At 36.2% G+C, this 14037-nt stretch overlaps 22 non-coding genes across 22 annotated transcripts; all 22 read left to right on the plus strand.

Annotated features, from left to right (window-relative positions):
- The first annotated feature begins 367 nt into the window (after positions 1-367).
- Positions 368-440, plus strand: TRNAK-UUU (transfer RNA lysine (anticodon UUU)). Its single transcript has one exon. It is a non-coding gene; the product is annotated as a tRNA-Lys (tRNA).
- An 864-nt stretch (positions 441-1304) lies between these two features.
- TRNAK-UUU (transfer RNA lysine (anticodon UUU)) lies at positions 1305-1377 on the plus strand. The gene has a single exon. It is a non-coding gene; the product is annotated as a tRNA-Lys (tRNA).
- Positions 1378-1719: 342 nt separating this feature from the next.
- Positions 1720-1810, plus strand: TRNAR-UCU (transfer RNA arginine (anticodon UCU)). Its single transcript is given in 2 exon segments — positions 1720-1756; positions 1775-1810. It is a non-coding gene; the product is annotated as a tRNA-Arg (tRNA).
- A 459-nt stretch (positions 1811-2269) lies between these two features.
- TRNAK-UUU (transfer RNA lysine (anticodon UUU)) lies at positions 2270-2342 on the plus strand. The gene has a single exon. It is a non-coding gene; the product is annotated as a tRNA-Lys (tRNA).
- Positions 2343-3206: 864 nt separating this feature from the next.
- On the plus strand, positions 3207-3279 carry TRNAK-UUU (transfer RNA lysine (anticodon UUU)). Its single transcript has one exon. It is a non-coding gene; the product is annotated as a tRNA-Lys (tRNA).
- Positions 3280-3621: 342 nt separating this feature from the next.
- Positions 3622-3712, plus strand: TRNAR-UCU (transfer RNA arginine (anticodon UCU)). The gene is given in 2 exon segments: positions 3622-3658; positions 3677-3712. It is a non-coding gene; the product is annotated as a tRNA-Arg (tRNA).
- Positions 3713-4171: 459 nt separating this feature from the next.
- TRNAK-UUU (transfer RNA lysine (anticodon UUU)) lies at positions 4172-4244 on the plus strand. Its single transcript has one exon. It is a non-coding gene; the product is annotated as a tRNA-Lys (tRNA).
- An 864-nt stretch (positions 4245-5108) lies between these two features.
- Positions 5109-5181, plus strand: TRNAK-UUU (transfer RNA lysine (anticodon UUU)). The gene has a single exon. It is a non-coding gene; the product is annotated as a tRNA-Lys (tRNA).
- Positions 5182-5523: 342 nt separating this feature from the next.
- On the plus strand, positions 5524-5614 carry TRNAR-UCU (transfer RNA arginine (anticodon UCU)). The gene is given in 2 exon segments: positions 5524-5560; positions 5579-5614. It is a non-coding gene; the product is annotated as a tRNA-Arg (tRNA).
- Positions 5615-6073: 459 nt separating this feature from the next.
- Positions 6074-6146, plus strand: TRNAK-UUU (transfer RNA lysine (anticodon UUU)). The gene has a single exon. It is a non-coding gene; the product is annotated as a tRNA-Lys (tRNA).
- An 864-nt stretch (positions 6147-7010) lies between these two features.
- Positions 7011-7083, plus strand: TRNAK-UUU (transfer RNA lysine (anticodon UUU)). Its single transcript has one exon. It is a non-coding gene; the product is annotated as a tRNA-Lys (tRNA).
- Positions 7084-7425: 342 nt separating this feature from the next.
- Positions 7426-7516, plus strand: TRNAR-UCU (transfer RNA arginine (anticodon UCU)). Its single transcript is given in 2 exon segments — positions 7426-7462; positions 7481-7516. It is a non-coding gene; the product is annotated as a tRNA-Arg (tRNA).
- A 459-nt stretch (positions 7517-7975) lies between these two features.
- Positions 7976-8048, plus strand: TRNAK-UUU (transfer RNA lysine (anticodon UUU)). Its single transcript has one exon. It is a non-coding gene; the product is annotated as a tRNA-Lys (tRNA).
- An 864-nt stretch (positions 8049-8912) lies between these two features.
- Positions 8913-8985, plus strand: TRNAK-UUU (transfer RNA lysine (anticodon UUU)). The gene has a single exon. It is a non-coding gene; the product is annotated as a tRNA-Lys (tRNA).
- Positions 8986-9327: 342 nt separating this feature from the next.
- Positions 9328-9418, plus strand: TRNAR-UCU (transfer RNA arginine (anticodon UCU)). Its single transcript is given in 2 exon segments — positions 9328-9364; positions 9383-9418. It is a non-coding gene; the product is annotated as a tRNA-Arg (tRNA).
- Positions 9419-9877: 459 nt separating this feature from the next.
- On the plus strand, positions 9878-9950 carry TRNAK-UUU (transfer RNA lysine (anticodon UUU)). Its single transcript has one exon. It is a non-coding gene; the product is annotated as a tRNA-Lys (tRNA).
- Positions 9951-10814: 864 nt separating this feature from the next.
- On the plus strand, positions 10815-10887 carry TRNAK-UUU (transfer RNA lysine (anticodon UUU)). The gene has a single exon. It is a non-coding gene; the product is annotated as a tRNA-Lys (tRNA).
- A 342-nt stretch (positions 10888-11229) lies between these two features.
- Positions 11230-11320, plus strand: TRNAR-UCU (transfer RNA arginine (anticodon UCU)). Its single transcript is given in 2 exon segments — positions 11230-11266; positions 11285-11320. It is a non-coding gene; the product is annotated as a tRNA-Arg (tRNA).
- Positions 11321-11779: 459 nt separating this feature from the next.
- Positions 11780-11852, plus strand: TRNAK-UUU (transfer RNA lysine (anticodon UUU)). The gene has a single exon. It is a non-coding gene; the product is annotated as a tRNA-Lys (tRNA).
- An 864-nt stretch (positions 11853-12716) lies between these two features.
- On the plus strand, positions 12717-12789 carry TRNAK-UUU (transfer RNA lysine (anticodon UUU)). The gene has a single exon. It is a non-coding gene; the product is annotated as a tRNA-Lys (tRNA).
- A 342-nt stretch (positions 12790-13131) lies between these two features.
- TRNAR-UCU (transfer RNA arginine (anticodon UCU)) lies at positions 13132-13222 on the plus strand. Its single transcript is given in 2 exon segments — positions 13132-13168; positions 13187-13222. It is a non-coding gene; the product is annotated as a tRNA-Arg (tRNA).
- A 459-nt stretch (positions 13223-13681) lies between these two features.
- Positions 13682-13754, plus strand: TRNAK-UUU (transfer RNA lysine (anticodon UUU)). Its single transcript has one exon. It is a non-coding gene; the product is annotated as a tRNA-Lys (tRNA).
- Positions 13755-14037: the final 283 nt, after the last annotated feature.

A 14037-nucleotide genomic window follows, 5' to 3' on the forward strand; every position in this document is an offset into this window, starting at 1 on the left:
CAGTAAAAGGAAGTCTATTTTAAAGAGACACCGTTCAATTTGGGTAATCTATGCAGAAGAGGAAATTGTCAGCTGTACTGATGAAAATATAATTTACTCGGAAGTAAGATTTTGGGCCCTTCCTTAATTTTACCATGTCAATAAACACATATGAATTTGACGTCAGCAAAAAAATGAGATAGTAGCAACTTCAGGACTAAAAATAAGGTTACATTTACTGAAGAAATTTCAAATGCTTGAAATATCAATTCATTATTATATTCTAGTGTATTTGGTACCTTCTTCAGGTAACCATCTTAAGAAACATAGCGTTAGTTGGGACACTGCCAAATTTTGATTAGGTGATTTTGAGGTTTGCTGTATCAGAGCCTGGATAGCTCAGTCGGTAGAGCATCAGACTTTTAATCTGAGGGTCCAGGGTTCAAGTCCCTGTTCAGGCGGTTTGTTTAAAGAAAATGTACTCTAATGACATGCTCTTTTCAGGATCCAATGAACGAGTAGTCCCATTAGAGTAATTGCAAGTTACTCTTAATGGAGCCATTAAATACCCATCGGTCGTGTACCATTTGACAAGAGTTAAGAAGACTTACCGCAACGGTATCATGTCGTTTGAGATGTTGATTATCTTTTCCCCAATTCAATGTTCAAAATGGAACCCTGCTTATAGTTTCCAAATCACTTTATAAAGTTGGTCAACCGCTGATAGCTCATCTTTTTATTTGAGAATTTCTGTTCACCTTGTTGAATCAGGTTGGATCTCTGGTGCAATGGATAGCGGCTTGGGGTTCTAGGCTAATGTAGAGAAAGCATTCAAAGTCTTTGGGTTGGAATACTAGCTGGGTCAGTTTTATCCCTCCTTTATCTTATAACTAATTGAAACAGTAACAAACAATGCCTGCTTCTGCATAACCAGAGACATTTACCAAAACGGCAGTGAAAGAAAGTCTATTTAAACAGACACTGTTTGCTTTGAAAATGTTGCATAATCTATGCCCAAGAGTAAATTTCCAGTTATACTGCTGGACATGTAATTTAGTACCTAGTAATAGTATTTGGCCTTTTACTAATTTCACAATGTCAATTTAGAGACATGATTTCTAAGTCAGCCGAAAATGAGATAGAACGAATTTCAGGATTTAAAATAGATTACGTGTGCTGCTGAAATTTCAAATGCTTGAAATATCAATTAATTATTAAACTCTACATATTTGATTGCTAATATATGTAACCATATTAAGAATTAAAGTGTAGGTTGGTGTGCGTCCACATCATTTTTAGCTGATTTTTAGTTGCAGTGTTGCAGAGCCTGGATAGCTCAGTCGGTAGAGCATCAGACTTTTAATCTGAGGGTCCAGGGTTCAAGTCCCTGTTCAGGCGGTCGGCTACTTTAAAGAAAAAGTATTCTGATTGTACATTCTTTTTGTGTTCCACTGCATGATGAATAAGATATTCCATTACCAAAATTAAAAAAAAAACGTCTTTCATGGAGAAGTGAAAAACCCATCTGTCTCATATATCAGATGACGATACACTAAACTTAAGTTGTATGCAGACTTACCAACTGTATCATGTAGTTTGACACGGTGAATAACTTTTACCCAATTCAATATTCAAAATATAGCCATGGTTATAGTATCCAATGAACTTTATAAAGTTGATCAACAGCTCAAAGCTCATTATTTCATTTCTGAATATCTGTGCACCTCATTTAAGCAGATTGGCTCTGTGGCGCAATGGATAGCGCATTGGACTTCTAGGTGAATGTCAAGAAGGTATTCAAAGGCTGTGGGTTCGAATCCCACCAGAGTCAGTTTTATCCCTGTTTATTTCATAACTATTTAAAGAAGTTATAAGCGATGCATGCATGCTTCTGCTTCACCAAAATCATTTGCTAAAAAAGGTCAGTAAAAGGAAGTCTATTTTAAAGAGACACCGTTCAATTTGGGTAATCTATGCAGAAGAGGAAATTGTCAGCTGTACTGATGAAAATATAATTTACTCGGAAGTAAGATTTTGGGCCCTTCCTTAATTTTACCATGTCAATAAACACATATGAATTTGACGTCAGCAAAAAAATGAGATAGTAGCAACTTCAGGACTAAAAATAAGGTTACATTTACTGAATAAATTTCAAATGCTTGAAATATCAATTCATTATTATATTCTAGTGTATTTGGTACCTTCTTCAGGTAACCATCTTAAGAAACATAGCGTTAGTTGGGACACTGCCAAATTTTGATTAGGTGATTTTGAGGTTTGCTGTATCAGAGCCTGGATAGCTCAGTCGGTAGAGCATCAGACTTTTAATCTGAGGGTCCAGGGTTCAAGTCCCTGTTCAGGCGGTTTGTTTAAAGAAAATGTACTCTAATGACATGCTCTTTTCAGGATCCAATGAACGAGTAGTCCCATTAGAGTAATTGCAAGTTACTCTTAATGGAGCCATTAAATACCCATCGGTCGTGTACCATTTGACAAGAGTTAAGAAGACTTACCGCAACGGTATCATGTCGTTTGAGATGTTGATTATCTTTTCCCCAATTCAATGTTCAAAATGGAACCCTGCTTATAGTTTCCAAATCACTTTATAAAGTTGGTCAACCGCTGATAGCTCATCTTTTTATTTGAGAATTTCTGTTCACCTTGTTGAATCAGGTTGGATCTCTGGTGCAATGGATAGCGGCTTGGGGTTCTAGGCTAATGTAGAGAAAGCATTCAAAGTCTTTGGGTTGGAATACTAGCTGGGTCAGTTTTATCCCTCCTTTATCTTATAACTAATTGAAACAGTAACAAACAATGCCTGCTTCTGCATAACCAGAGACATTTACCAAAACGGCAGTGAAAGAAAGTCTATTTAAACAGACACTGTTTGCTTTGAAAATGTTGCATAATCTATGCCCAAGAGTAAATTTCCAGTTATACTGCTGGACATGTAATTTAGTACCTAGTAATAGTATTTGGCCTTTTACTAATTTCACAATGTCAATTTAGAGACATGATTTCTAAGTCAGCCGAAAATGAGATAGAACGAATTTCAGGATTTAAAATAGATTACGTGTGCTGCTGAAATTTCAAATGCTTGAAATATCAATTAATTATTAAACTCTACATATTTGATTGCTAATATATGTAACCATATTAAGAATTAAAGTGTAGGTTGGTGTGCGTCCACATCATTTTTAGCTGATTTTTAGTTGCAGTGTTGCAGAGCCTGGATAGCTCAGTCGGTAGAGCATCAGACTTTTAATCTGAGGGTCCAGGGTTCAAGTCCCTGTTCAGGCGGTCGGCTACTTTAAAGAAAAAGTATTCTGATTGTACATTCTTTTTGTGTTCCACTGCATGATGAATAAGATATTCCATTACCAAAATTAAAAAAAAAACGTCTTTCATGGAGAAGTGAAAAACCCATCTGTCTCATATATCAGATGACGATACACTAAACTTAAGTTGTATGCAGACTTACCAACTGTATCATGTAGTTTGACACGGTGAATAACTTTTACCCAATTCAATATTCAAAATATAGCCATGGTTATAGTATCCAATGAACTTTATAAAGTTGATCAACAGCTCAAAGCTCATTATTTCATTTCTGAATATCTGTGCACCTCATTCAAGCAGATTGGCTCTGTGGCGCAATGGATAGCGCATTGGACTTCTAGGTGAATGTCAAGAAGGTATTCAAAGGCTGTGGGTTCGAATCCCACCAGAGTCAGTTTTATCCCTGTTTATTTCATAACTATTTAAAGAAGTTATAAGCGATGCATGCATGCTTCTGCTTCACCAAAATCATTTGCTAAAAAAGGTCAGTAAAAGGAAGTCTATTTTAAAGAGACACCGTTCAATTTGGGTAATCTATGCAGAAGAGGAAATTGTCAGCTGTACTGATGAAAATATAATTTACTCGGAAGTAAGATTTTGGGCCCTTCCTTAATTTTACCATGTCAATAAACACATATGAATTTGACGTCAGCAAAAAAATGAGATAGTAGCAACTTCAGGACTAAAAATAAGGTTACATTTACTGAAGAAATTTCAAATGCTTGAAATATCAATTCATTATTATATTCTAGTGTATTTGGTACCTTCTTCAGGTAACCATCTTAAGAAACACAGCGTTAGTTGGGACACTGCCAAATTTTGATTAGGTGATTTTGAGGTTTACTGTATCAGAGCCTGGATAGCTCAGTCGGTAGAGCATCAGACTTTTAATCTGAGGGTCCAGGGTTCAAGTCCCTGTTCAGGCGGTTTGTTTAAAGAAAATGTACTCTAATGACATGCTCTTTTCAGGATCCAATGAACGAGTAGTCCCATTAGAGTAATTGCAAGTTACTCTTAATGGAGCCATTAAATACCCATCGGTCGTGTACCATTTGACAAGAGTTAAGAAGACTTACCGCAACGGTATCATGTCGTTTGAGATGTTGATTATCTTTTCCCCAATTCAATGTTCAAAATGGAACCCTGCTTATAGTTTCCAAATCACTTTATAAAGTTGGTCAACCGCTGATAGCTCATCTTTTTATTTGAGAATTTCTGTTCACCTTGTTGAATCAGGTTGGATCTCTGGTGCAATGGATAGCGGCTTGGGGTTCTAGGCTAATGTAGAGAAAGCATTCAAAGTCTTTGGGTTGGAATACTAGCTGGGTCAGTTTTATCCCTCCTTTATCTTATAACTAATTGAAACAGTAACAAACAATGCCTGCTTCTGCATAACCAGAGACATTTACCAAAACGGCAGTGAAAGAAAGTCTATTTAAACAGACACTGTTTGCTTTGAAAATGTTGCATAATCTATGCCCAAGAGTAAATTTCCAGTTATACTGCTGGACATGTAATTTAGTACCTAGTAATAGTATTTGGCCTTTTACTAATTTCACAATGTCAATTTAGAGACATGATTTCTAAGTCAGCCGAAAATGAGATAGAACGAATTTCAGGATTTAAAATAGATTACGTGTGCTGCTGAAATTTCAAATGCTTGAAATATCAATTAATTATTAAACTCTACATATTTGATTGCTAATATATGTAACCATATTAAGAATTAAAGTGTAGGTTGGTGTGCGTCCACATCATTTTTAGCTGATTTTTAGTTGCAGTGTTGCAGAGCCTGGATAGCTCAGTCGGTAGAGCATCAGACTTTTAATCTGAGGGTCCAGGGTTCAAGTCCCTGTTCAGGCGGTCGGCTACTTTAAAGAAAAAGTATTCAGATTGTACATTCTTTTTGTGTTCCACTGCATGATGAATAAGATATTCCATTACCAAAATTAAAAAAAAAACGTCTTTCATGGAGAAGTGAAAAACCCATCTGTCTCATATATCAGATGACGATACACTAAACTTAAGTTGTATGCAGACTTACCAACTGTATCATGTAGTTTGACACGGTGAATAACTTTTACCCAATTCAATATTCAAAATATAGCCATGGTTATAGTATCCAATGAACTTTATAAAGTTGATCAACAGCTCAAAGCTCATTATTTCATTTCTGAATATCTGTGCACCTCATTCAAGCAGATTGGCTCTGTGGCGCAATGGATAGCGCATTGGACTTCTAGGTGAATGTCAAGAAGGTATTCAAAGGCTGTGGGTTCGAATCCCACCAGAGTCAGTTTTATCCCTGTTTATTTCATAACTATTTAAAGAAGTTATAAGCGATGCATGCATGCTTCTGCTTCACCAAAATCATTTGCTAAAAAAGGTCAGTAAAAGGAAGTCTATTTTAAAGAGACACCGTTCAATTTGGGTAATCTATGCAGAAGAGGAAATTGTCAGCTGTACTGATGAAAATATAATTTACTCGGAAGTAAGATTTTGGGCCCTTCCTTAATTTTACCATGTCAATAAACACATATGAATTTGACGTCAGCAAAAAAATGAGATAGTAGCAACTTCAGGACTAAAAATAAGGTTACATTTACTGAAGAAATTTCAAATGCTTGAAATATCAATTCCTTATTATATTCTAGTGTATTTGGTACCTTCTTCAGGTGACCATCTTAAGAAACATAGCGTTAGTTGGGACACTGCCAAATTTTGATTAGGTGATTTTGAGGTTTGCTGTATCAGAGCCTGGATAGCTCAGTCGGTAGAGCATCAGACTTTTAATCTGAGGGTCCAGGGTTCAAGTCCCTGTTCAGGCGGTTTGTTTAAAGAAAATGTACTCTAATGACATGCTCTTTTCAGGATCCAATGAACGAGTAGTCCCATTAGAGTAATTGCAAGTTACTCTTAATGGAGCCATTAAATACCCATCGGTCGTGTACCATTTGACAAGAGTTAAGAAGACTTACCGCAACGGTATCATGTCGTTTGAGATGTTGATTATCTTTTCCCCAATTCAATGTTCAAAATGGAACCCTGCTTATAGTTTCCAAATCACTTTATAAAGTTGGTCAACCGCTGATAGCTCATCTTTTTATTTGAGAATTTCTGTTCACCTTGTTGAATCAGGTTGGATCTCTGGTGCAATGGATAGCGGCTTGGGGTTCTAGGCTAATGTAGAGAAAGCATTCAAAGTCTTTGGGTTGGAATACTAGCTGGGTCAGTTTTATCCCTCCTTTATCTTATAACTAATTGAAACAGTAACAAACAATGCCTGCTTCTGCATAACCAGAGACATTTACCAAAACGGCAGTGAAAGAAAGTCTATTTAAACAGACACTGTTTGCTTTGAAAATGTTGCATAATCTATGCCCAAGAGTAAATTTCCAGTTATACTGCTGGACATGTAATTTAGTACCTAGTAATAGTATTTGGCCTTTTACTAATTTCACAATGTCAATTTAGAGACATGATTTCTAAGTCAGCCGAAAATGAGATAGAACGAATTTCAGGATTTAAAATAGATTACGTGTGCTGCTGAAATTTCAAATGCTTGAAATATCAATTAATTATTAAACTCTACATATTTGATTGCTAATATATGTAACCATATTAAGAATTAAAGTGTAGGTTGGTGTGCGTCCACATCATTTTTAGCTGATTTTTAGTTGCAGTGTTGCAGAGCCTGGATAGCTCAGTCGGTAGAGCATCAGACTTTTAATCTGAGGGTCCAGGGTTCAAGTCCCTGTTCAGGCGGTCGGCTACTTTAAAGAAAAAGTATTCTGATTGTACATTCTTTTTGTGTTCCACTGCATGATGAATAAGATATTCCATTACCAAAATTAAAAAAAAAACGTCTTTCATGGAGAAGTGAAAAACCCATCTGTCTCATATATCAGATGACGATACACTAAACTTAAGTTGTATGCAGACTTACCAACTGTATCATGTAGTTTGACACGGTGAATAACTTTTACCCAATTCAATATTCAAAATATAGCCATGGTTATAGTATCCAATGAACTTTATAAAGTTGATCAACAGCTCAAAGCTCATTATTTCATTTCTGAATATCTGTGCACCTCATTCAAGCAGATTGGCTCTGTGGCGCAATGGATAGCGCATTGGACTTCTAGGTGAATGTCAAGAAGGTATTCAAAGGCTGTGGGTTCGAATCCCACCAGAGTCAGTTTTATCCCTGTTTATTTCATAACTATTTAAAGAAGTTATAAGCGATGCATGCATGCTTCTGCTTCACCAAAATCATTTGCTAAAAAAGGTCAGTAAAAGGAAGTCTATTTTAAAGAGACACCGTTCAATTTGGGTAATCTATGCAGAAGAGGAAATTGTCAGCTGTACTGATGAAAATATAATTTACTCGGAAGTAAGATTTTGGGCCCTTCCTTAATTTTACCATGTCAATAAACACATATGAATTTGACGTCAGCAAAAAAATGAGATAGTAGCAACTTCAGGACTAAAAATAAGGTTACATTTACTGAAGAAATTTCAAATGCTTGAAATATCAATTCCTTATTATATTCTAGTGTATTTGGTACCTTCTTCAGGTAACCATCTTAAGAAACATAGCGTTAGTTGGGACACTGCCAAATTTTGATTAGGTGATTTTGAGGTTTGCTGTATCAGAGCCTGGATAGCTCAGTCGGTAGAGCATCAGACTTTTAATCTGAGGGTCCAGGGTTCAAGTCCCTGTTCAGGCGGTTTGTTTAAAGAAAATGTACTCTAATGACATGCTCTTTTCAGGATCCAATGAACGAGTAGTCCCATTAGAGTAATTGCAAGTTACTCTTAATGGAGCCATTAAATACCCATCGGTCGTGTACCATTTGACAAGAGTTAAGAAGACTTACCGCAACGGTATCATGTCGTTTGAGATGTTGATTATCTTTTCCCCAATTCAATGTTCAAAATGGAACCCTGCTTATAGTTTCCAAATCACTTTATAAAGTTGGTCAACCGCTGATAGCTCATCTTTTTATTTGAGAATTTCTGTTCACCTTGTTGAATCAGGTTGGATCTCTGGTGCAATGGATAGCGGCTTGGGGTTCTAGGCTAATGTAGAGAAAGCATTCAAAGTCTTTGGGTTGGAATACTAGCTGGGTCAGTTTTATCCCTCCTTTATCTTATAACTAATTGAAACAGTAACAAACAATGCCTGCTTCTGCATAACCAGAGACATTTACCAAAACGGCAGTGAAAGAAAGTCTATTTAAACAGACACTGTTTGCTTTGAAAATGTTGCATAATCTATGCCCAAGAGTAAATTTCCAGTTATACTGCTGGACATGTAATTTAGTACCTAGTAATAGTATTTGGCCTTTTACTAATTTCACAATGTCAATTTAGAGACATGATTTCTAAGTCAGCCGAAAATGAGATAGAACGAATTTCAGGATTTAAAATAGATTACGTGTGCTGCTGAAATTTCAAATGCTTGAAATATCAATTAATTATTAAACTCTACATATTTGATTGCTAATATATGTAACCATATTAAGAATTAAAGTGTAGGTTGGTGTGCGTCCACATCATTTTTAGCTGATTTTTAGTTGCAGTGTTGCAGAGCCTGGATAGCTCAGTCGGTAGAGCATCAGACTTTTAATCTGAGGGTCCAGGGTTCAAGTCCCTGTTCAGGCGGTCGGCTACTTTAAAGAAAAAGTATTCTGATTGTACATTCTTTTTGTGTTCCACTGCATGATGAATAAGATATTCCATTACCAAAATTAAAAAAAAAACGTCTTTCATGGAGAAGTGAAAAACCCATCTGTCTCATATATCAGATGACGATACACTAAACTTAAGTTGTATGCAGACTTACCAACTGTATCATGTAGTTTGACACGGTGAATAACTTTTACCCAATTCAATATTCAAAATATAGCCATGGTTATAGTATCCAATGAACTTTATAAAGTTGATCAACAGCTCAAAGCTCATTATTTCATTTCTGAATATCTGTGCACCTCATTCAAGCAGATTGGCTCTGTGGCGCAATGGATAGCGCATTGGACTTCTAGGTGAATGTCAAGAAGGTATTCAAAGGCTGTGGGTTCGAATCCCACCAGAGTCAGTTTTATCCCTGTTTATTTCATAACTATTTAAAGAAGTTATAAGCGATGCATGCATGCTTCTGCTTCACCAAAATCATTTGCTAAAAAAGGTCAGTAAAAGGAAGTCTATTTTAAAGAGACACCGTTCAATTTGGGTAATCTATGCAGAAGAGGAAATTGTCAGCTGTACTGATGAAAATATAATTTACTCGGAAGTAAGATTTTGGGCCCTTCCTTAATTTTACCATGTCAATAAACACATATGAATTTGACGTCAGCAAAAAAATGAGATAGTAGCAACTTCAGGACTAAAAATAAGGTTACATTTACTGAAGAAATTTCAAATGCTTGAAATATCAATTCCTTATTATATTCTAGTGTATTTGGTACCTTCTTCAGGTGACCATCTTAAGAAACATAGCGTTAGTTGGGACACTGCCAAATTTTGATTAGGTGATTTTGAGGTTTGCTGTATCAGAGCCTGGATAGCTCAGTCGGTAGAGCATCAGACTTTTAATCTGAGGGTCCAGGGTTCAAGTCCCTGTTCAGGCGGTTTGTTTAAAGAAAATGTACTCTAATGACATGCTCTTTTCAGGATCCAATGAACGAGTAGTCCCATTAGAGTAATTGCAAGTTACTCTTAATGGAGCCATTAAATACCCATCGGTCGTGTACCATTTGACAAGAGTTAAGAAGACTTACCGCAACGGTATCATGTCGTTTGAGATGTTGATTATCTTTTCCCCAATTCAATGTTCAAAATGGAACCCTGCTTATAGTTTCCAAATCACTTTATAAAGTTGGTCAACCGCTGATAGCTCATCTTTTTATTTGAGAATTTCTGTTCACCTTGTTGAATCAGGTTGGATCTCTGGTGCAATGGATAGCGGCTTGGGGTTCTAGGCTAATGTAGAGAAAGCATTCAAAGTCTTTGGGTTGGAATACTAGCTGGGTCAGTTTTATCCCTCCTTTATCTTATAACTAATTGAAACAGTAACAAACAATGCCTGCTTCTGCATAACCAGAGACATTTACCAAAACGGCAGTGAAAGAAAGTCTATTTAAACAGACACTGTTTGCTTTGAAAATGTTGCATAATCTATGCCCAAGAGTAAATTTCCAGTTATACTGCTGGACATGTAATTTAGTACCTAGTAATAGTATTTGGCCTTTTACTAATTTCACAATGTCAATTTAGAGACATGATTTCTAAGTCAGCCGAAAATGAGATAGAACGAATTTCAGGATTTAAAATAGATTACGTGTGCTGCTGAAATTTCAAATGCTTGAAATATCAATTAATTATTAAACTCTACATATTTGATTGCTAATATATGTAACCATATTAAGAATTAAAGTGTAGGTTGGTGTGCGTCCACATCATTTTTAGCTGATTTTTAGTTGCAGTGTTGCAGAGCCTGGATAGCTCAGTCGGTAGAGCATCAGACTTTTAATCTGAGGGTCCAGGGTTCAAGTCCCTGTTCAGGCGGTCGGCTACTTTAAAGAAAAAGTATTCTGATTGTACATTCTTTTTGTGTTCCACTGCATGATGAATAAGATATTCCATTACCAAAATTAAAAAAAAAACGTCTTTCATGGAGAAGTGAAAAACCCATCTGTCTCATATATCAGATGACGATACACTAAACTTAAGTTGTATGCAGACTTACCAACTGTATCATGTAGTTTGACACGGTGAATAACTTTTACCCAATTCAATATTCAAAATATAGCCATGGTTATAGTATCCAATGAACTTTATAAAGTTGATCAACAGCTCAAAGCTCATTATTTCATTTCTGAATATCTGTGCACCTCATTCAAGCAGATTGGCTCTGTGGCGCAATGGATAGCGCATTGGACTTCTAGGTGAATGTCAAGAAGGTATTCAAAGGCTGTGGGTTCGAATCCCACCAGAGTCAGTTTTATCCCTGTTTATTTCATAACTATTTAAAGAAGTTATAAGCGATGCATGCATGCTTCTGCTTCACCAAAATCATTTGCTAAAAAAGGTCAGTAAAAGGAAGTCTATTTTAAAGAGACACCGTTCAATTTGGGTAATCTATGCAGAAGAGGAAATTGTCAGCTGTACTGATGAAAATATAATTTACTCGGAAGTAAGATTTTGGGCCCTTCCTTAATTTTACCATGTCAATAAACACATATGAATTTGACGTCAGCAAAAAAATGAGATAGTAGCAACTTCAGGACTAAAAATAAGGTTACATTTACTGAAGAAATTTCAAATGCTTGAAATATCAATTCATTATTATATTCTAGTGTATTTGGTACCTTCTTCAGGTAACCATCTTAAGAAACATAGCGTTAGTTGGGACACTGCCAAATTTTGATTAGGTGATTTTGAGGTTTGCTGTATCAGAGCCTGGATAGCTCAGTCGGTAGAGCATCAGACTTTTAATCTGAGGGTCCAGGGTTCAAGTCCCTGTTCAGGCGGTTTGTTTAAAGAAAATGTACTCTAATGACATGCTCTTTTCAGGATCCAATGAACGAGTAGTCCCATCAGAGTAATTGCAAGTTACTCTTAATGGAGCCATTAAATACCCATCGGTCGTGTACCATTTGACAAGAGTTAAGAAGACTTACCGCAACGGTATCATGTCGTTTGAGATGTTGATTATCTTTTCCCCAATTCAATGTTCAAAATGGAACCCTGCTTATAGTTTCCAAATCACTTTATAAAGTTGGTCAACCGCTGATAGCTCATCTTTTTATTTGAGAATTTCTGTTCACCTTGTTGAATCAGGTTGGATCTCTGGTGCAATGGATAGCGGCTTGGGGTTCTAGGCTAATGTAGAGAAAGCATTCAAAGTCTTTGGGTTGGAATACTAGCTGGGTCAGTTTTATCCCTCCTTTATCTTATAACTAATTGAAACAGTAACAAACAATGCCTGCTTCTGCATAACCAGAGACATTTACCAAAACGGCAGTGAAAGAAAGTCTATTTAAACAGACACTGTTTGCTTTGAAAATGTTGCATAATCTATGCCCAAGAGTAAATTTCCAGTTATACTGCTGGACATGTAATTTAGTACCTAGTAATAGTATTTGGCCTTTTACTAATTTCACAATGTCAATTTAGAGACATGATTTCTAAGTCAGCCGAAAATGAGATAGAACGAATTTCAGGATTTAAAATAGATTACGTGTGCTGCTGAAATTTCAAATGCTTGAAATATCAATTAATTATTAAACTCTACATATTTGATTGCTAATATATGTAACCATATTAAGAATTAAAGTGTAGGTTGGTGTGCGTCCACATCATTTTTAGCTGATTTTTAGTTGCAGTGTTGCAGAGCCTGGATAGCTCAGTCGGTAGAGCATCAGACTTTTAATCTGAGGGTCCAGGGTTCAAGTCCCTGTTCAGGCGGTCGGCTACTTTAAAGAAAAAGTATTCAGATTGTACATTCTTTTTGTGTTCCACTGCATGATGAATAAGATATTCCATTACCAAAATTAAAAAAAAAACGTCTTTCATGGAGAAGTGAAAAACCCATCTGTCTCATATATCAGATGACGATACACTAAACTTAAGTTGTATGCAGACTTACCAACTGTATCATGTAGTTTGACACGGTGAATAACTTTTACCCAATTCAATATTCAAAATATAGCCATGGTTATAGTATCCCATGAACTTTATAAAGTTGATCAACAGCTCAAAGCTCATTATTTCATTTCTGAATATCTGTGCACCTCATTCAAGCAGATTGGCTCTGTGGCGCAATGGATAGCGCATTGGACTTCTAGGTGAATGTCAAGAAGGTATTCAAAGGCTGTGGGTTCGAATCCCACCAGAGTCAGTTTTATCCCTGTTTATTTCATAACTATTTAAAGAAGTTATAAGCGATGCATGCATGCTTCTGCTTCACCAAAATCATTTGCTAAAAAAGGTCAGTAAAAGGAAGTCTATTTTAAAGAGACACCGTTCAATTTGGGTAATCTATGCAGAAGAGGAAATTGTCAGCTGTACTGATGAAAATATAATTTACTCGGAAGTAAGATTTTGGGCCCTTCCTTAATTTTACCATGTCAATAAACACATATGAATTTGACGTCAGCAAAAAAATGAGATAGTAGCAACTTCAGGACTAAAAATAAGGTTACATTTACTGAAGAAATTTCAAATGCTTGAAATATCAATTCATTATTATATTCTAGTGTATTTGGTACCTTCTTCAGGTAACCATCTTAAGAAACATAGCGTTAGTTGGGACACTGCCAAATTTTGATTAGGTGATTTTGAGGTTTGCTGTATCAGAGCCTGGATAGCTCAGTCGGTAGAGCATCAGACTTTTAATCTGAGGGTCCAGGGTTCAAGTCCCTGTTCAGGCGGTTTGTTTAAAGAAAATGTACTCTAATGACATGCTCTTTTCAGGATCCAATGAACGAGTAGTCCCATCAGAGTAATTGCAAGTTACTCTTAATGGAGCCATTAAATACCCATCGGTCGTGTACCATTTGACAAGAGTTAAGAAGACTTACCGCAACGGTATCATGTCGTTTGAGATGTTGATTATCTTTTCCCCAATTCAATGTTCAAAATGGAACCCTGCTTATAGTTTCCAAATCACTTTATAAAGTTGGTCAACCGCTGATAGCTCATCTTTTTATTTGA

This window comes from Triturus cristatus, chromosome 4_1, assembly GCF_964204655.1.
Source record: "Triturus cristatus chromosome 4_1, aTriCri1.1, whole genome shotgun sequence".
In the NCBI taxonomy this organism is placed as follows: domain Eukaryota; kingdom Metazoa; phylum Chordata; class Amphibia; order Caudata; family Salamandridae; genus Triturus; species Triturus cristatus.